At 36.9% G+C, this 21103-nt stretch overlaps 1 protein-coding gene across 1 annotated transcript in view; it reads right to left on the bottom strand.

The window, feature by feature from the left end:
- The window catches only part of MACROD2 (mono-ADP ribosylhydrolase 2), a 580549-nt gene that overhangs the window by 218495 nt on the left and 340951 nt on the right, over positions 1 to 21103 (bottom strand). The gene's annotated exons all lie outside the window — the stretch shown is intronic.

The raw sequence follows: 21103 nt of genomic DNA, 5'->3' as shown, positions 1-21103 counted from the left end.
TTGCTAACATAAAGGCATTTGAATTTCCAAAAGTATTATTCTTCAGATACTAAAATCTTGTAAGGTATAATTCAATCTTCTAAACTCTACATTTTAAACCAAATGCATTACGAATATCAAAATCTTCCCAGGGAAGGAAAGGAGAAAAAAAGATAAAGAATTACTGAACACTTCTGTGCTGGACTCTGAAGTATGTGGTTTATATATGTAAGCTCAGATCATCCAGAACACTAACTGAAAAATAACTATTGTTATTCTGATGTAGATAAGACTCTCTCTTTTTTAAACAACACAAAAAATTAAAACAAGAAAGGAATAACCACAGATACGAAATCAGAACAACAACAACCACTCTCCACCCATTCCACCCCCCAAAATAAAAACAAAACAAAATAGAAAACAAAATTAGAACATAAAACTGCACATCCACCTTTTAATCACTGGGGGTAATAAAAAAGAATAATAAAAGTCAGGTATCCACTAAAATTATTTTAATAGAGGGTAATAGAATGCCAACTTTCTGAAAATAGTGAACAGATGTCCCACTCATCATACTAGGTCTTGTTATGTAACATTTACTGCTGTAATCCTTTAAGAATCTATTTTCTAGACTTAATTCTGCTGTAGCATCTGTGATGCTAAATGCTGCAGTGGCTGTTTCCTTACTTTCACTGATATTTCCAATGACGGTTCCAGGTTAAACTTTAAGAGCAGTAAAAACAAAGAAAAACAATGCTTTATTCCCATTTATGCTGCATCTAATAAAGTTTGATCCAACCACCTTTCAGCAGGAGAGAAAGTGTCCAAATTGCAAAAATATGAATGTGTAATTGGCACATTTGCACAATTTAGTGTGAGTACTCAAAAGCTTAGAGAGACACATTCCTAAAATAACATTGTCAAAATCTACATTAAAATTTCCACCTGAAATATGAACTTGTTCCATAGAATTTACCTGGATGATTTATTTGTTAAAAACAAACAAATTGTCTATGTTATATTTTGGGGAAGGTTGCAAAGAGAAGCCAAAATTTAATTTTGTGAACATATGTAAAAAATATTTGGAAAGACCCATTGAGGATGTGTTCATTGAACAACTTTAACCAGGATTAAAGTTTGCTATTGAATTTAATTTTTAATGTGTGAAAACAAATTATTTAAAGTGTAGTTCATACTCAGGTTAAATATTTGGCAATGTGCTTATGCAGAAGCCTTAAGTTTTTCAACCATGTTGAGGTCTACTTTTAAAAAGGTGTTTTGTTGATGGGGAATTATATTGCTGTTTTTTCTTTCCTTGGTGTTGAGGGTATTGCTGCTATCATATTAGTTTACATAATAGACTAGTCACATGGCATCCTATGTGTTTTCAATGTCAATCAGCAGCTTTGACCTTCAGCAAGCTTCTTCTCTGGCCAGCAGGTATAAGATGGGACATAATGCCTCTTTAGACTGCATGGGTCATAGGCTTACATAAGACTTGTTATGGTGCTCTTGGTTCTGCTCCGTAGTGGAAGGACTATTTTTTTCCCTTTGTTGCTCAACCAGGAAATTGCTTTGTTCTTACAAAATGGATGAAAGCCACACTCTCATTGTCACCCACTGGGAAAACAGTAGAAATCAAAGTCAGGGTGCTCTCTTGCTAGAGAAAATTGCTTCTCCATCAAGTAAATCTATTTGTATAAACGCCTCAATTTTTCAGAGTATACTGAAGAGGGAAACTCATATAGAAACCAACTGAAAAGGACTAATTAAAGCAAACCGATGAAATGTATGTGACACCCCAGGCAGTCCAGTGTGGGACAAAAGCAGTGAGGGAGTCTGTGAGATGACTTCACAATGCTTACCATAAAGTTACTTAGAATACTGAGAGCTCTGAATGAGGATCCTCACACACCTCAGCTCTCTGATGCTGCCTTGAGAAATTCTGGTCAATGGTAAAGTTTCCTTAAACAAGCATCTTTACCTTAATATCATATTTATTTTAAAAAATTGCTCAACTATATATTCATGTCTATTTTAGTATAAAAATATTCCTTCCCCTAAATCTTTGTGTAAAATTGTGGCTCCTTGAAGAGATTTCATGTCTACCTAGTGCCTTCAGGTTCATCCTGATCAAGGTTCAGTTTTAGACAAGCCACTTGGCTTTAACAGGAAAGGAAGGCTCCATTCTGGTGCTGGGGGTATACTGGGAAAGAGTGAAGAAACTAGGGCAAAATTCAGACAGTCCAGATTTTGTAATGAATTTGGTCACTTGTTACTTCCAGTGAATTGTTTAACTCCTCTAATCTAAGTATTTTCATCAGTAGAACAGGGCTGATAATAGATATACCACAGGGTTGTCTAGAATATTCAATGGGATGATGTTTGTGAAGTAGTTATCCCAGGCTAATATTAAATAAATTGTAATTGTCAATAAAATTTGATTTGAGTGACAAATCAAATCATGCAAACCTATGATTGGACACCTTATCTGCAGGCCCAAATAAAATTTTGTGAATTTCTAATACACTTCTCCAATGCACTTTTCAAAATGGCCTCTACTCCTCTGCATGCCACTAGTGTGTTTTTGCCACAGTAAGATTGCCATTTACTGTGTTCATTACAGGACCCAGCTCTATGACCAAGAATTACTCCCAGCAGAGAGAGTTATATGCCTAGTACATTTCACATTTTCAGAAGTTGTGGTTTTCAAACTCTAGTAAGCATAAAACCTTCAAGTAAAAATGCTGATATCTGACTCCCCTCGCACTACGATTTGTAGGTTTGGTGTGGTGCACGGGAATCAGCATTAAAGCACCCCCCCCCATTGCATGTTTCCATCGAGGTGATCATTATCTCTTCACACGGTCTGTACATGGCCTTCTTACATGAACACCAGTCACTAGATTTAAGGCCTTTTCTAACTTACTATGAGCTTATCGTAACTTAAGCAATTATATCTGCAAACTCCTTATCCCCCCAAAAGGTCATGTTTTTAGACTCCTGGTAGGCACGGATTTTAGGTGCACACTCTTCAACTTAGCATAAGCAGCAAAACTTGACATTGAGAACAGTAGTTTTACTAACTGATTAGTATAAATGAGTGCCACTGAGTGTTATCTCTCTAACTAATATTCTAGGTTATTAATCAGAATAATACTTTGATGATATTTTCATAAAGTAATTTTTTGAAACATACTTTCGTGCTTCCTATAAAATCATATTCTTCATCATGACATCTCTGATAAAAAATATGTTGCTGGTATGTATCCTGATTCATTAATGAGGCATTTTTATGCTGCCTTTTATTCTTTTTCTTATTCTTTTACATATCATTATGTACCAAGCATGGGGCTGGCACTCAGCAAATACTGAGTTGAAGGCGAGCAACGGCAGGGATTATGGAGGACACAGGACTTGTAAGACAGAAATCCCCCTGTTTTCAAGGGGATTTTACTGTGTAGAGGAGAGGAGCCCTTGCACACATGCACAAAAACACACACACCATGCCTGGTGGACTGTGCATCCTCAGAGCTTGCTTACAATCCTGCTGATACCACTTACCAGCTGCATAACCATCGGCAAGCTACCTATTCTCACCAAAGCTCAGTTTCCATATCCGTAAAATGGGGATTATGGTTTCACCTACCCCACAAGGCTGCTGCAAAGAATAAAAAATGATTGTATTAACTGTTCAGCACAAAGCAAGTGCTCAATAAATATCAGCAATACAAGGACCCAGGAGAAGGAGAAATGTTTGATACACTGATGATATTGCATGTAATGATTGTGTTTCCCAACTGGATTACACACTTCCTGACTGCAGGGACACTATTCTAGTGCCTCTCAGAACTCTTGGCAGACAAGCTCCTCACAAAGGATTTGAATAATATTGTGGAAGGCCGTTCTGGTCTACGATTCATTGAGTCTGTCAGTCTCTCTGTTGGCAGCACTAGGAGAACTTCTATGTGTTCTAAGTTTTTGCTCCTATTTGTAGTTTGTTTTCTTAAGCAATGTCAAGTTTTCTCTTTAAACAATGTAAAATTTTGTCACTCAAATATCTGTAAGCAGATGGCAAGGAGGAGTAGAATGATGGTAAGAGAGAATGCCCAAGTGAGGTGGGTTGTGAGGGGTGGGGTTAAGATTATTCATATCAGGAAAGAGTGAAGATGGGCGAATAATGAAAGAGGACCTTTCATATTCCAAGTTTAATGCCATAAAACTGAAGTCATTACTGATGTTTAATTTATATTTTTTATAGCATGATATGCCATAACATCCAGGGTCTCAGGAATCAAAGCAAATTGCAGGAGCCAGTTACATATCTTTCTTTTTTCTGGAGCGGCTGGACTTTCTGTAGCAGTTTTCTGATTATGCACATAATGCTTTGTTATTTTCACTTTGATGTGATTGATTATTGTGGTATTGATTTTTCAAATGGGCCCGTGGTAGACATTCTACACATTTGTACTATATAGAGAATTTTCTATGCAAAGAAAATTTTTACCATGACTTTTACATTTGTACTTCAGAAATGATCCTAAATATCCATCTGGAGCCTTGAAGTTAATGGATTTTCAGCCAGTTAATTTGGTCTGCAACACCCAAATACCTCTACATAAATTCACTTAAGTATCAGTTATTGTGAAACAGGCCTATTTACTTAGCAGAAGTCACTTTATTATGCTGTTTCCAAAGTAAAATCACTGGAGGGAAAATATCACATAAAATTAACATAACTTTGCCAATATACAAATATGAACTGATATAAACCACATGCAAAATATTATTCTGTTCAAACTGTACATTTAGGAAGAGCAGTAATCATAATTTACTAGGTAACAAACTATATTCAACTACTAGGAATGAGCCCCTGCCATCTTTGAACTTGTTTTAATCCAATAAGTTGCTAGGGATCAGGACATGGTGATAGTAAATGCATGATAATGATGCCAGCTGGCATCAGTATAAAACTCTGTTTAATAGTCAAAGCATTTTTCATGTTCATTACCTTATTTTATTTCATTATTATACTCTGATGTCATAAGAACGCTATAATAAATGGCCTCCTTTCTTTAAAAAAATTTTAATTGAGGTAATATTGGTTAATAACATTATGTAAATTTCAGTATACAACATTATAATTTGATATCTGTATACTTTCTTGTGTTCTCACCAAAAATCTACTTTTTTCCACTACCATATATTTGACCCCTTTTACCCAATTCATCCTCCCTATTCCTCTTTTGCTCTGGTAACCACGATCTGTTGTCTGTATCTATGAGGTTTCTTTGTTGTTACTTCTTTGTTATTTTTTTGTATTTTATACAAGGTTTGTCCAGAAAGTACCCATCCATTTAAGATGAAAAATAGAGACATTTATTGCATATGATACAAGATACAAGAAACATTGCAACTAGAATAATGAATAACACCTCAGTCTCCTTAAAATAGACACCTTGGGACCTCACATCGTTCTTCCAATCACCGTCAGCTTCCCCATTGCATTTTTCTGAATCTCTTCAATGGTCCAAAATCTATTTCTTCATAAAGATGATTTCAGTTTTGCAAAAAGCCAGAAGTCACAAGGTGCCAAATCTGAGCTGTAGGGGGGTCTGAGTCACCTGGGTGATTTGATGTTTCACAAAAAACTCTGCACAAGACATGATGCATGAATGGGTGCATTGTCTTGATGAAGCTGCCAATCACCAGTTGCCCATAGCTGCGGCTATTTTCATTGTGTTGCATCTCTCTACTGACCAAGAACATTGAGGTAGTATCTTATTAATTGTTTGGCTTGGAGGGGCATACTCATGATGAACAACACCTTCCCAATTAAAAAAAAAAAAACACAGTTAACATGGTCTTGATCTTGCTGCAACTTTGCTGCACCTTCTTTGGAGATGGAGAACCAGATGACTTCTGTTAGGACCACTGGGCCTTGGTTTTCAGATCATAGTCCTAGATGCACAATTCATCTCTGCTTATGACCTTCTTGAGGAAATCTAGTTTGTTGGTAATGGTTTGAATCCAGTCATTAGCATCTGCAGTGAGATGTTCCTTCCACTCTGCTAGCACAAGCCACAGAATAAATTTTGCCACAGTATGTTTCATGCCAAGATCCTGTGTCCAAGTCTCAGACCCAGTAAGTTTTGGAATCCCCAGATCAGCTTCTAGTTCTTGTACTGTAGGTTGCCAACCTTTGTTGACTACAGTCTGTACATGTTCAAAATTCTCAGGGGTTCTACTTGTTGCAGGTGTTCTACTTTGAGCAGATTCTTGATCATATTTAAAGCATTTGTGCCACACTTTTAATTGCACAGCACTCATTGTATGGTTCCTGAAAGCCTTTTGAATCTTCTGAGTAGTTTTCATGGAGGATTGTTCAAACTTAATACAAAATTTGGTGCAGATTTGTTGCTCTGCTCATTTTGACTGCAATGGCCACACCGTATACATGTTCACTCAACAAGGTCTACTGCCCTTGCTGACTAGTACAGTGAAGTCCTCATTATTCATACATATTCATTGCAGTCCCCTTTCCTTGGCTGCCAGCTTCCATTGATGTCTTGCAAACCATTCTTATTATAGTAACAATGGCTGGACTTTTTCTGGACAGCCATGATAGTACATATGAGTGTAATCACATGGTCTTTATCCTTTTCTGTATGATTTATTTCACTTAGCATAGTATTGGCTTGGCCAAAATGTTCATTTTTTTTTCTATAGGATGTCTCTAGTAGCACTTAGTTGTCTTTAAATTAATTGGAACACTTTTGTTAGAGTGTATTGTAACAGCTGTCATATCAGTGTGCATTCAGAAAAACTTATCAAAATTGGTGAATTTTTGTATAGCTATTTTAATATTGAGGATGGAATAAAATAAGTGATATTGCCAACATGTTATCCTGTATAATTTCAAGAAAGGTAAAAATGCAACTGAAACACACAAAAAAGATTTGCACAGTGTATGGAGAAGGTGCTGTGACTGATTAAATGCATTAAAAGTGGTTTGTGAAGTTTCGTACTGGGGATTTCTCACTGGAGAATGTTCTGTGATCAGGTAGACCAGCTGAATTTGGTAGCAATCAACTCGAGACATTAATTGAGAACAATCAAAATTATATTATGTGGGAGATAGTTGACATACTCAAAATATCCAAATCAATAAAGTTACTGGTGAAAATGAAAAATGTGTCTCTTATGGAAAAAAACACATGAACTTTTTGGCCAATTCAATACTCTCAAGATCCATCCCTGTTGTTGCAAATGGCAACGTTTCATCTTTTATATGGATGAGTTGTATTGCATTATATATCTCTATCCATCTACCTATCTACCACATCTTTATCTATTTCTTCTGTCAATGGACATTTAAGTTGTTTTCATATCTTAACTATTGTAGACAATGCTGCAGTGAACATAGAGGTACATGCATATTTTATACTTTATAAATTTTATATATGTTTTTATATTCTTCAGATAAATACCAGAAGAGGAATTGCTAGATCACATGGTAGTTCTATTCTTAATTTTTAAAAGAAACCTGTACAGTGTTTCATAGTAGCTTCACCAATCTACAATCCCACCCATCTCATAAATAAAGTGAGTACAGCAAAGAAAAGTTACACAGTGAGTTAAGTGCCCACAGTAAGGAAAGGGTTGAGGTTAACATCTAGTCTTTGGTTCCTGTTTCCCTTCCTGATGCTTATTCTGCTAAATAATTCTGCCTTAGAATGTAGTTCGTCCCTAGCTGAATTCTTCTCAGCAATTGATCTTCATATTTAAAAATAAATCACCTCACATAGTAAGCAAAATTAGATGCTTATTTCTTGAGAAATGAAACAAACTTCTTGATCAAAGGAAGTAGAAAGTATCACATGTCCCATGTAAACTCAGGGTGTGTAGTCCGTCCAACACTTACAGCTGAAAGATGTCTGTCTATCTCTCTCTCTCCATTCATCCCTCCGTCCCTTTTATGCAAGCATTAAAAAACAGCAAGGGAATTTAAAACAATAATTATTTATGATGGTAAAATAGTAAGGAAACAAATATGATGATTTTTGGAGTGTATTTCTGTTATTCCCATTAATGTGAAAATCAAGAAAATTGAGAATTAATTTAATAAAGGGGTTCAGAACAATCACTCCTAAAATGTGCCCCTTTGGCATGTGAACTATTTTGAGCTTAATACAGTCAAGACACAGAATATTTGAGAAAGATTTTATTTACCCATAACTACCCCAAATAATTCATTTATATGATCTGGCCTTGAATGAGGACTATCACCCGAGACAAATACAAAGTATAAACTAGTTGTGCAAAGCTGGAAGGGGAGCTAGAGAGGGCCTGTAGTCAAAGTCTTCTATGTGTCCTATTGTCTCTACCTGGCATGAACAATATTTATTTACCAAACATTTGCTCTGCCCATATTCCTGTGGATTATCTTCCTCCCCTTTGGTGTCCCAGACCTCTACCCCCTTACCCTTAGCTCAGGATGGCATATAAGTCTTTTTTTGTTTGAATGCCTGTGGGTGTCATATTCTTATGGAGCTCCCATACATAAGTAATTAAATTTGATTTTCTACTGTTAATCTATCTTATGTAACTTTGATTATTATACTGGTCAAAGAACTCAAGGGTAGAGGGAAAATTTTTCCAGCCTTATACTAGCATTGTCCATTTTTGTTAGTGTCTTCCAGAGGTCAAAAAAGAAAAAAAATAGTGTAAATTTATTTTGACTTCAAAAACATTCTTCTGAATTTTTGATTCATTTGATTCTGGGTCTTTATTGTTAACAAATAACAGACTCACTCAGAACCTCTATTTTTTCATCTTCAAAAATAGGGGATTTAAGTTGAATGTTTTCAAAAGCTTAATTACACTCAAATAATTATTGATGCTATTACTTTCCCATTGTCTCTACCAATATAAGTTCTAGGCATCCCGAATGAATGCCTGACACCTGCACATTTAGCTCTACTGAAGTCAGTGAGTCCCAAAGCCCACCCTGAGATGGTATCAAGAAAATGACAAATTTTGTTTTGCATCACTCTAGAACTGGATTGTGCCACCTGACCCTGGAAATAAAATCTTTTTTTTTCAGACTCCTTGTTTTATTGACTCTTCTCCTTGGGTCCCTCATATCCAGTAACTTTTCAATGTTGTCCCTCAATTGAACTGAACACATCAGCCTAATTTCTTTTAATTCATGTGTCCCTGATCTTGGCTTCCTATTTTATCTCCTTGAATTTAGCCCAAATCCCACTCCTATATGAAAGGGAATGGAGTTAAAAGAAAAACCACCTATTCAATTTTTGGCATCTCTATTTTTTAGGGCTGAACATCCAGATAAATGTAGTAAAAATGACCTCTCCCTTATAAGCAAACTTTTATCAGAACCTGGTTAAGAACCACTGTCTAGGTCCCATAATCAATCTAAACCTACCTTCCACACTGGGCCTCCACCATCATGAGTANTCTTTATTGTTAACAAATAACAGACTCACTCAGAACCTCTATTTTTTCATCTTCAAAAATAGGGGATTTAAGTTGAATGTTTTCAAAAGCTTAATTACACTCAAATAATTATTGATGCTATTACTTTCCCATTGTCTCTACCAATATAAGTTCTAGGCATCCCGAATGGATGCCTGACACCTGCACATTTAGCTCTACTGAAGTCAGTGAGTCCCAAAGCCTGCCCTGAGATGGTATCAAGAAAATGACAAATTTTGTTTTGCATCACTCTAGAGCTGGATTGTGCCACCTGACCCTGGAAATAAAATCTTTTTTTTCAGACTCCTTGTTTTATTGACTCTTCTCCTTGGGTCCCTCATATCCAGTAACTTTTCAATGTTGTCCCTCAATTGAACTGAACACATCAGCCTAATTTCTTTTAATTCATGTGTCCCTGATCTTGGCTTCCTATTTTATCTCCTTGAATTTAGCCCAAATCCCACTCCTATATGAAAGGGAATGGAGTTAAAAGAAAAACCACCTATTCAATTTTTGGCATCTCTATTTTTTAGGGCTGAACATCCAGATAAATGTAGTAAAAATGACCTCTCCCTTATAAGCAAACTTTTATCAGAACCTGGTTAAGAACCACTGTCTAGGTCCCATAATCAATCTAAACCTACCTTCCACACTGGGCCTCCACCATCATGAGTAGGTCCTGACACCTAAAAAGGTGACAAAATCTGTTCATGATCCTGTGGAATCAGCTTTTGATCTTCCTCTGCCTTTATAATTCTTCTGTTCTCATATATCAACTTTTGCTCAGCTCATTCTCTATCTCCTACATTGTGTGGGCCACTCCATGATGAAAGCCAGCAAGTAAACACAAAGCCATTCCACTTCACCAGGATGATGTGATGATCAAATGAGATTTCAAGGGTGCAATGCTTTGACAAACCTAAAAGTAAAATGCAAATATGAGGTTTTATGATGCTATGAAAATTTTGAAAGATTAAAATTTCTACAGAATTCAGAAGTTTTTCTTTAAAAATACTTTATAACAGCAACAACAAAAAATATTCTTAGTCTTTGTTTATAATAGCCAATCTGACTGGTGTTAAGTGGTATCTCATTGTGGTTTTAATTTGCATCTCTCTGATAGCTAGTGATATCAAGCATCTTTTCATGTGTCTCTGGATTCTCTGTATGTCCTCCTTGGAGAAATGTCTGTTCAAGTCCTCTGCCCATTTTTTGAGAGAGGTTGTGGGGAAAAGGGGACTCTAGTTCACTGTTGGTGGGATTGCAGACTGGTACAACCACTATGGAAAATAGTATGGAATTTTCTAAGAAAACTAAAAATGAACGTGCCTTTTGACCCAGCAATTCCACTCTTGGGAGTATATCCTAAGAACCCTGAAACACCAATCCAAAAGAACCTATGCACCCCGATGTTCATAGCAGCACAATTTACCATAGCCAAGAGTTGGAAGCAACCTACATGCCCATCGGTCAATGACTGGATCAAAAAACTATGGTACATTTACACAATGGAATTCTATGCTGCAGAAAGGAAGAAGGAACTACTACCCTTTGAAACATCATGGATGGAACTGGAAAGCATTATGCTGAGCGAAATAAGCCAGGCGGTGAAAGACAAATATCATATGATCTCACCATTAACAGGAATCTAAACAAAACAAACAAGCAAGCAAAATATGACCAATGACACTCAAATATGGAATAGGCTGTCAGGGCCCAGAGGGGAGAGGGGAGAGAATCATAGGGGAAAAGGGAATAGACTCACATGAACAAGTATAAAAGACACATGGACAATAACTAAGGGTGGGGGGTGGAAAGGGGAGGGAGGTGGGGAGCATGGGGTGGGGGGCTGGCAGGGTTGGGAATATAAGACAGAAACCTGTACTTGGACAAGAATTAAATAAAAATTATATTTAAAAAAAATATTCTTAGTCTTAAGTGCATCTGTGGACTCTCATGTTAATTTAACCAGTGAGTAATATTTGACATGTTCTAAAATCTTTCTTGGTGTGTCTTGAGGGATTATATTGGCTTCTTAAAACTGTGCTCTACTTGTTTCTTGTACTCTCTGGACTAGCAAGTTATGTAAGAAGTTTTCTCATGGTGGCAGCAAAACTGCAAGCAGCAGGGCATAAAAATACACCAGCTCTCTTAAGGCCTAGACTTGGCGCTAACACAGAATCACTTCCTGTGTCCTTTCATTAGCCAAAGGAAGTCATAAAGCTGGGGCAAAGTTAAGAAATCAAGAGATATACTTTCTCCCCATTTGGAAAACGGCAAGTGTAGATATAGAGCATATTGGGGCCAATGATTCGATCCACCAAGATGACTAAAGCGATGTAAACTTAGTCAATCAATATGTTTCCATAGTCTTTACTCTTAAGCTCAATGTTCCACTTCCTGCCCAGAGTTGTTTCCATTTCTTCTCTTCATGAAGCAATGTTTTGTAAAGAGCATCATTTGTGGGATGAGATATTAAAAAAAATGAAGTCTGCTCTAATATTTGAAGTTTAAGCTGAAAGAAGCATTCCCCATGTAGAATGAGACAAGTACTACCCATAAACTTGCCAGGAAATAATTTAGGCAAAATAGAGTACATGTATTTATACCTATAACCATTTTCATAAATATACTTGTGGGTATACATATATGTGTGCATACATATGTATGATATATGCATATTCACACACACACACACACACATATTAGAGTATCCAAAGCAGTTCCCTCGGCTATCTGAGTTTTCCATTGTACCTCTTGTAACAATTGACTTTTGAAGAAGCATTCTTGGTTTTACAAAAGCTTTATCAAATAAAATCAGACTGCTAGTTCACAATTTTACAGATGTATTTACTTAAAAAGTTTCAATCTACCTTAAATCAGAGCAGTTTTGAATGCAAAATGTTGCTTATCATTTTCATTTTCATGTGCTTCTTTTGTGTGTATGGCATCCAAGAACTTATCAAAAGTTAGCTGGGCCCACTGGATTTTATCTCACAGTTATTGTAATTTGGGTACACCAGGCAATCTTTTTTCCCTCAAAACACAATTGCCACAGAAATACCTAAGTGGATGAAATACAATTGCTGGAGAATAGTGAAATGAAATGAACTCCAAAGCCATCTTGCCAATATCGCAAAGTTAAGCCGCCGTGATCAGAAAACCAAATTTAAGAATGTGTGTAATCCACAAAAAGCTGAACTGACACTGAATTTTTGCATCACATCTGCTAATGATGAATTAGAAACTTGACAAGAAGAAAACATTAAACATTTTGTGTAGAAAAATAAAAAATGTGAAGATCAGTGTAAAGATAAAAGCAACTTTCTTCTCTTCTTTGCTATGTGAAATAATTTCTCTGAAACTATTTGGTTGTTTCTTCATAGTTTGCATTGTTCCTTATTAGAAAGACTAAGTGTTACTAAATTAAAAAGTAAGAATAGAATGTGACATAGCCCCATAGAAAAAATGCCTTTGATATTCTATATCACAAATTGTCTAACCTTGACAAGAAAATTAACCTGGGCAACCCTACGGTATTTAATGAAACAATGTATACTAATTTTCCTTAAACTTTTTAGTCTCATGTATTTATAAAGCTATGAAACTACTTAGCACTACAAAACTCAACAACAGTCCAAAGTGTTCAGTGCCTGATGACTGTAGAATATCTGATCATTTTCCATTTGGACTGCAGGTCGGGGGGTTGGCATGAGAAGTGAAGCAGTTGTTGATGAGCTAGATGTCCTACAAAAGTTGCAGAGACTGTAAACAGGTTCTAGGACTAGTTAAACAGGTTCTAGGATTAGCAACCAGGTTATATGGGCCTGTTTCTATTGTACCTCATCAGAGGTAGGCCAGAGCTTTTGTAAGCAAGAGGAATGTAGGTGTCCATTCAGAAACCAACACAAAAGTTAATAGAATTGTTTTACCAATGGATTTTGCAAGCCAAATTTCCAGAAATTCATAGAAGGTGAAAAAGAAAGACTAGCCTTTGGTGATCTGAGAAAGAATGGGTATAGAATGCAGCAAGTCAGAGAAAACAGATCAGTGGGGCTAGTGAACAAGCACATGGAACCTAAGCACAGCACAGGGCCACTCATTACAGACCACAAATTGTTCTTGTGCTGCCGAGAAGTGGATCATATTAGAGAAGGATGAGAGCCTGAAGGAGAATGGGCAGTGGACTAAGAAAAAGGTTGAGAAACCAGAACACTTTGACACAAAGAACAGGGATTGCATTCAACAAGATTTTTCTGTGGTTCACTCCCATAGACTTTTTCTCTCTGATTAATGAACAGCTTACTCAAGCAATTCCACAGAAAAAAACAAAAATATTATATTTTTAAAAAGTCTTTTGTGGTTAAATTATGTTGGGAAACGCTGGGCATTTAACCTTGTTTAAAAGTTAAGAAATGTTTTTTTAAATACCTTGGATCTCCTTTATGGTAGACCCCTGTCCATAAAACTTATCATCTTAGTAACCTACAGAGAACCCTACAGACTAAGTACATATATGTGTGGGTGCCAATAGCCCATATTTTTGCAAAGGAAAACAGATATCCTTATTGAACTCAGGCCAAGTACCCTTATTTTTTTGATTCAAGTATAGACATTCATGGGCCCCATCATCTGGTTTCCAATTAGCAAGGCAATCCTCCTAAGGACAATCTCTCTATATTCAACTGGACCTTCTACAAAGAAACAGCTGTGGTCTACCTACTAAGATTCTACTCAGGTAGACACATATTGCTTCCTTAAAAACTGTGAGGTTTAGCCCTGGCTGAACATTGTCCAAAGTGATCAGCTCAAGGAGGTCAGAGTCAGAGCACATTAAAGTGGTTAACTCCACCAGTCACTGTCATGTCAAAGCTACCATGGACAGTCAATCCCTTTCAATGCATCATTTATTTCCTGGAAGCAATTTGCAAAATGGATAAAGAAGCATTTCCAGTTATAATAATATTACAGAAATTATTTTAAAACTAAAATACATATTCAGAAAACTGAATGTTTTCCTGGCTAACTACATATAACTAACTCAGCCTCAGTAGATTGATGTGGTAAATTTTATCTTTCTCTGAAAATGTCAGTCCTCAATTGTGAATAAAGGAAAAAAATAATCCATAGAAAATGATTCTCATAACTCAGTTCTGTATAATTGACCTCCAACTGGTTGTAATGAGATTGCTTTTACAAAAGATGCAGGTTTTAAGGAAGGAGTTTGTGTGTAAATCATAAGGGATTCATTGCCACAGTACTTTCCAACTCTCATTCAATAGTCAGTGAGATTCACATCTGTATCAATGCCATTTACTCTTTCAAGCCTAGAGAAAGGAAACAGCTCTGTAGTCTACACGATGCTGTTAAAAGGTAAAGCATTTCTGTCATTAGATATCTATTCTGAACTTGAGAATGGCAAAGAAGATGGACTTGAACACTGTTTCTTTCCCAGGAAATAGAAGAGTCACACAAATTTCACAATCCCAGAGGACTCCCAGAATTTTATGTGAAAATGGTCTGTTTTTCCACCTGGGGTTGCTGCTGCTATAACTCTGTCTAATGGCCTGGATTCCTGGGTACTTGTTAGACAGTCCAGAAGGAACACTCTGGTACATTGTGAGGGGAAGAGAGAGAAAATGAAATTTGTTGCTTGTGCATTATCTATATATCAGACAGGGAGCTTTACAGTTTTATCCCATTTAACTCTCACAATAACAGTGCACAGCCATATTGGCTAAGCGTCACTATATCAATTGTGCAGGTGAGTAAACTCAAAGCTCTGGTGCTAATTTGTACTGCTTCAGACAGATCTTGTCTTTAATAACAGCTCAATATCTGCCTTGGCTAGTGTAGCTTAGTGGATTGAGCGCAGGCCTGCAAACCAAAAAACTGTGGTTCGATTCCCAGTCAGGGCATGTGCCTGGGTTGCCGGCCAGTTCCCAGCAGGGGACACACAAGAGGCAACCATACATTGATATTTCTTTCCTTCCCTTCCCCTCCAAAGATAAATAAATAAAATCTTTAAAAAACAGCTCAATATCTCATTATTGGCTTGAGTTTGAATGAATTAACTGCTCTAAACCTTAGTTTCCTCATCATTCAAATAGGGATAACAATATTTCTCTCATGAGTCAATAAAATTAATATGAAAAAACTAATATTTCCATTAAAACATTAGTATTTAATAGTTTGACAATATTTTATATCAGTGGCATATAATTTGAATGTTATTTCAAGTTAATAATATAACGATGTTATTAATATTTTGATGTAGTAATATTATATTAATAATTTCAATATTTATGAATAATACATTATTAATATTAAACAGAAGACAAGATTCCAATGGAAGACCCATTTTCCTACTCTTTCAATATTGCCTCCCATGGAAAGTGGTAGAAGGAAGAAATTTGTATTAGCTGTCTATTTCTACATAGTAAGTAATCCCCAATTTAGTGATTTAAAACAATATTGTGTAGCAATGGTTGTCTATTATGTAGCAAGTTATCTAATGCTACAGAATAAATAGTCCCCAAATTTAGTAGTTTAAAACAATAATTATCTATTGCTACATAATAAATAATCCCCAAATTTAGTGGTTTAAAACAATAATATTCAATAATCTCTCAGTTTCTATGAGAATTTGGGATTGGCTAGCTAGGAGGCTTGGGAGCTCCTGATGGGATGACAGCCAGATGTTGGGCTGCAGATGGCAGGACCGACGAGAATTGGAGTTGTTTTAAGATGGCGTTCACATTGGTGCTGGCTACTGGCAGGAGGCAGCGGTGCCTCCCCATATGAACCTCTCTGCAGGGTTACTTGAAGGTCTTAATGGCATGGAGGCTGGCTTCCCTGGAGTGAGAGATCCAAAAGACCAAACAGAAGCCTTTTGTGACCCAGCCTTAGAAGTCACCATCGCTTCTACTGCGTTCAGTCAGTCCATATGTCAGCCTTGATCCAATATGGGAAGTGACTGTACAAGAGCATGAATACCAGAAGGTGAGAATTGGTGGAGCCATCTTTGGGGTTGGCTATCACAAAATACAACTTTTAACTAAGCAAAGAACCTTTAAAGCTACCCAATTTAATTAACCAGATATTTATTGAGTATCTCTTATGTGCCAGGCTTCAGGGATACAAAGAACTAAATAAAGTCATAATGATTAAAGAAATCCTAGTTAAGTAGAGGGTCAATAATAAAAAATAAATTACTTAAAAAATTGGACAAATTGTATGTGGTGAGAATCAAGAAGTACACGAAGGAGGACCTTTGGGAGAACAAAGGGATGAGAGATGAATATAACTGGGCCAATGGCTAAGGCAATGAAAACTTTGGGATTTGATCATGGCCTTAAGAAATGGAGAAATATTTGACAGGTGACAATAGAATTTGGATTTTAGCAAAGGCACAAATGTTGGAAAATACAGACTGTGTGTGAATAACAACAAATTGTTCTGTGTGATTGGCTGTTACTTGTGAAGACAAGAGTCCAGTATATCTTTATGGGACACAGGTAATTTCTGTAGAATAGTCTCACTGAATTGAATGTTCCAAAGGGCCTGATAGATCATTTTGTTCCAATCTTGTCATTTCAGTTAAGAAACCCAAAGATCAGATTTGTGAGACTTACTCAAGATCATTTGCAGGCAGAGACACAGGAAATATAATAGCTTGCTACACATGCTGGTGTCCAGTTAGTTTACATGAGATGATGAAACCAGTGATGAGAAAAATGATTGAGTCAAAAATAATCATCAATCATTAATCATCAGCCATGTTTCTAATGAGACAAATTTGTGGAATAGCAACACATAAATCAAACTGTAATAATGTTAACATCTTATATTTAAAAAGTAAATTAGCCCTAGAATCATAGGGGAAAGGGGGATAGACTCACATGAACAAGTATAAAGGACACATGAAGAATAACTAAGGTGGGGGGCAGAAATGGGAGGGAGGTGGGGAGCACTGGGTGAGCAGGGCTGGGAATATAAGACAGAAAACTGTACTTGAACAAAAATAAAATAAAATTTAAAAAATAATAAAATGCAAAAAAAGAAATAAAAAGTAAATTAGCTATTAAAGATGAATCAACTCTACTTGATGTATCAAGTACTTGCCTTCCCCAAATCCTAATTCTCTATAAAGGCAGCAGTACTATTTTAAATATGTTATCTTTCTCTGCCATGCTAATTCCCTATTCTTGTTTTCCTTTCCTACTTTACATATAAACTAAAAAACACTCCAAGACACAGTTACCAATTCCTTTTATTAGAAACAACTGAGGCCAGTGCAGAGTTTTCCCCTAAGGCATCTTGAGTTCATTTGCACAGAATTCCATGGATTAAATCAGAATGTTTATATCTGCTTTCCACATCCTTACATACATAAAATATTTCCATACATAAAAATTCATGTGTGTGTTAAACAGGGGAGGGAGGCAGTTTCAAACCTAAAGAGTTACCTACAGTACAGCTTAGAGCTGAATTGACAAAAGAATCAAAGTGTGTGAAGCATCTAGCTCACATGGTCATGGGCTGAGCAGTTCACAATGAATGAGTGTGATTTTGGACACTCTTCTCATTTGAGGTTTCTATTTTCAGTCATTAAGTATAGATATTAATACTGATGAATGCTAGGAATAGTTGTACTACACAGTAGAGTTAATTTTAAGTAAATGCACCTCATTTTTTCTGTATATTTTGGATTATTATTCAGTATCATTTTATTGGTTTACTTTTAATGGTTCCTATGGGGTTGTGCAAAAGGGAGAAACTTTCCATTAACTGCAAAATTGTCATATATTCCATGTGTTTTATTTATTATACTTGTTTGTTTAAAAAAATTAGAGAAGAAAATGGCCAAAAATATTTAGTGTCTTCCCACCATCAGAATCAATGACTATAGTTATTTGACTGCTGGCTGTCTTATACAAGAGCCTGACAAGGAAAGAATTTCCCCATGTTATGGAAAGGCTATAAAAGGCTGGCACACATATGCATCATCTTGTTGACAGTGCAGATTCCAGGCTCTACTTGCAGACATGTGATTGAATATGTGTCGTTTGCCTCTTTGCCCTCGGCTCCATTGCCTGTTCTGCTCTAAGTCTCAGGGACCCATGCAGCCTTGGTTACCCCAGCCCCGTAGCTTCTTGTTGCATTTGGTGAATGATAATCACACTGACAGAAGACTGGCAGTGTAAGAAGGAGAAAAGCTTAGGGCATTTATTCTATTCTCATCTTGTTTCGGAGATATCTCTGGCAGTGACTGTGCTTCTTCTGAAATTCCAGCTCATACACGACAGCCCATCCCTTTATGGTCTCAGCCCTCTCTGATGACCCTGGCTCTGGACAGGTAACAAACACTACCACCTGTGTTCCTTCCCTCCCAAGGTTGGTAATGGCTTCCTGCTGTTGCAGGAAGTTAGGGCTGTCTTATTGTTTCTTTCTTGACTGCTCCCCCAGCCCTAAAGACAGAGTCTGGACGGTACACTGCAGCACCCACTAAGAGGTCCCCAGAACAGACTCTGGATTCTCCACGGGAAGCCTTTCTCACCTCCAGCTTGGTTCTTGAGAAGCTGCACACAAACATACAAACACACACAAATATGCATACATGCACTACATACAACTATGCATACACATATATTTTACCACATAAAAATTCATTGATAAATGAGGACTACTAAGAAAACTAAAACATAGGCCTCGTATTATCTGGCTACTGACATCAATATTGTCAGTATTGGAACTTTTTTTCATTTTGAACCACTGGGTAAAAGCAAATCGTACCTCCAATAAAGGACATATGTAGGTAGAACTAATCTGAATTCTCAGCTGTAGTCTCAGTTTAGGCTTAGATGTTAAGTCCAACAAATCCCAGAGATAGCAGGGTGACATTTGGATAACATTTTCTGTGAGAATTTGCTAAACAACACAAATATATCTGCACATAAAATCAGGAGTTGTGGATAGGTCACCTGGAAACTGATTTTATTTTATTTTTTTTAGTCAGATTGCTTCCAGAACAAAGGCCTGGGACTTGGGACTGGCTCAACTATCCAGTACCTGACACTGTTGGGGCAGAATCAGAGAAGGGCCTGAGTCACAATTGGAGGGCTTCTCATGGGGTCTTGAGGAGTGGAGGGAAAAGACAGAGTCCTGGGCACAGTCCAAATAATGTCAAGAGATGAGAGAAGGACAAATTGTTAGAGCAAAAAGCCAGAGGAGGAACATGCAAGCAATGCCTCAGAGCTGAGGAAGGGCTGAGACAGGGAATAGAACATGAGGTGGATGGAGCACAAAGCAAATGTCTTCAGAGGGAGAGCTGACACAGGTCATCCTGGTCTGGGCAGACATTCTCTTTTCTGGGAAGGTCAAGCCAGGGGAGGTCATGCAAGTTTTAGGCTTCTACCTTAAGATACTGTACTAACTCATGCATGTAGTTTTCTTCATGTAGTTCTTGCAAATAAGCACATGTCTTTGACTAAGGCAGGGAAATTGACCTTCCTTGCAGCCGGCAGAGAGCAAATCCCAGAAACAGTCTAAAAGACTCGGGACAACTCTTTTCTCGATATAACTTTGATCAAGGCACATAATAGAGCTCAGACTATCTCTTTGAAAATTGTGTGTATATGATTTATGGTTATCAGAATATATGAAAGAAACCCATTGGGGAGCTATGGGGCAATGGTCATTTAAATTGAGGGGAAGATTATTATATTTCTTAATGGCACCCCTGACTATAGAGGTTTGTTTATAGTAGTACCTAATGTCTTCATATTTCAAAAATTCTTATTTTCATGTTAGTCCTAAGTAGTATGAATATTTGAAGCTTTTATTTTTTCCTTAAAAATTTTTTATTGTTGTTCAATTATAGTTGTCCCCACTTTTCCCTCATTACTCTCCCCTGCCCTACCTACCCCCACCTTCTACATTAAACCCTCCCCCAATTATCTTTGTCCATGAGCCCTTTATAAATGTTCCTGAACTTTCCCCTTCCCCTTCTCTCCCTCATTATCTCCCACTCAATCTGCCCCAACTCTGGTCACCGTTAGTTTGTTCTTTATTTCCATGTCTCTGGTTCTGTTTTGTTTGCTTGTTTGTTTTGTTGATTAGGTTTCATTTATAGAGGAGATCAGATGGTATTTGTCTTTCACTGCCTGGCTTATCTCACTTAGCATAATGCTTTCCAATTCCATCCATGCTATCACAAAGGGTAGGAGCTCTTTTTTCCTTCCTACTGAGTGTAAATGTACGAGTGTAAATGTACACACAATTCCATTGTGTAAATGTACGAGTTTTTTGATCCATTCATTTACTGATGGACACTTAGACTGTTTCTAGCACTTGGCTATTGTAAATTGTGCTGCTATGAACATTGGGGTGCATAAGTCTTTTTGAATTGGTGTTTCAGGATTCTTAAGATACAATCTCAGCAGTGGAATTGCTGGGTCAAAAGGTAGTTCCATTTTTAGTTTTCTGAGAAAATTCCATGCTATTTTCCATAGTGACCTCACCAGTCTGCATTCCCACCAACGGTGAGCTAGGGTTCCCTTTTCTCCACAACTTCATCGGCACTTGCTGTTTGCTGATTTTAGATTGGTCATTCTGACTGGTGTGA

Source organism: Sturnira hondurensis, unplaced genomic scaffold (genome assembly GCF_014824575.4).
Source record: "Sturnira hondurensis isolate 20B ecotype Veracruz unplaced genomic scaffold, ASM1482457v3 Scaffold0003874, whole genome shotgun sequence".
Taxonomy (NCBI): Eukaryota; Metazoa; Chordata; class Mammalia; order Chiroptera; family Phyllostomidae; genus Sturnira; species Sturnira hondurensis.
The sequence above is the reverse complement of the archived record's forward strand: the minus strand, read 5'-3'. Positions and strand labels throughout refer to the sequence as shown.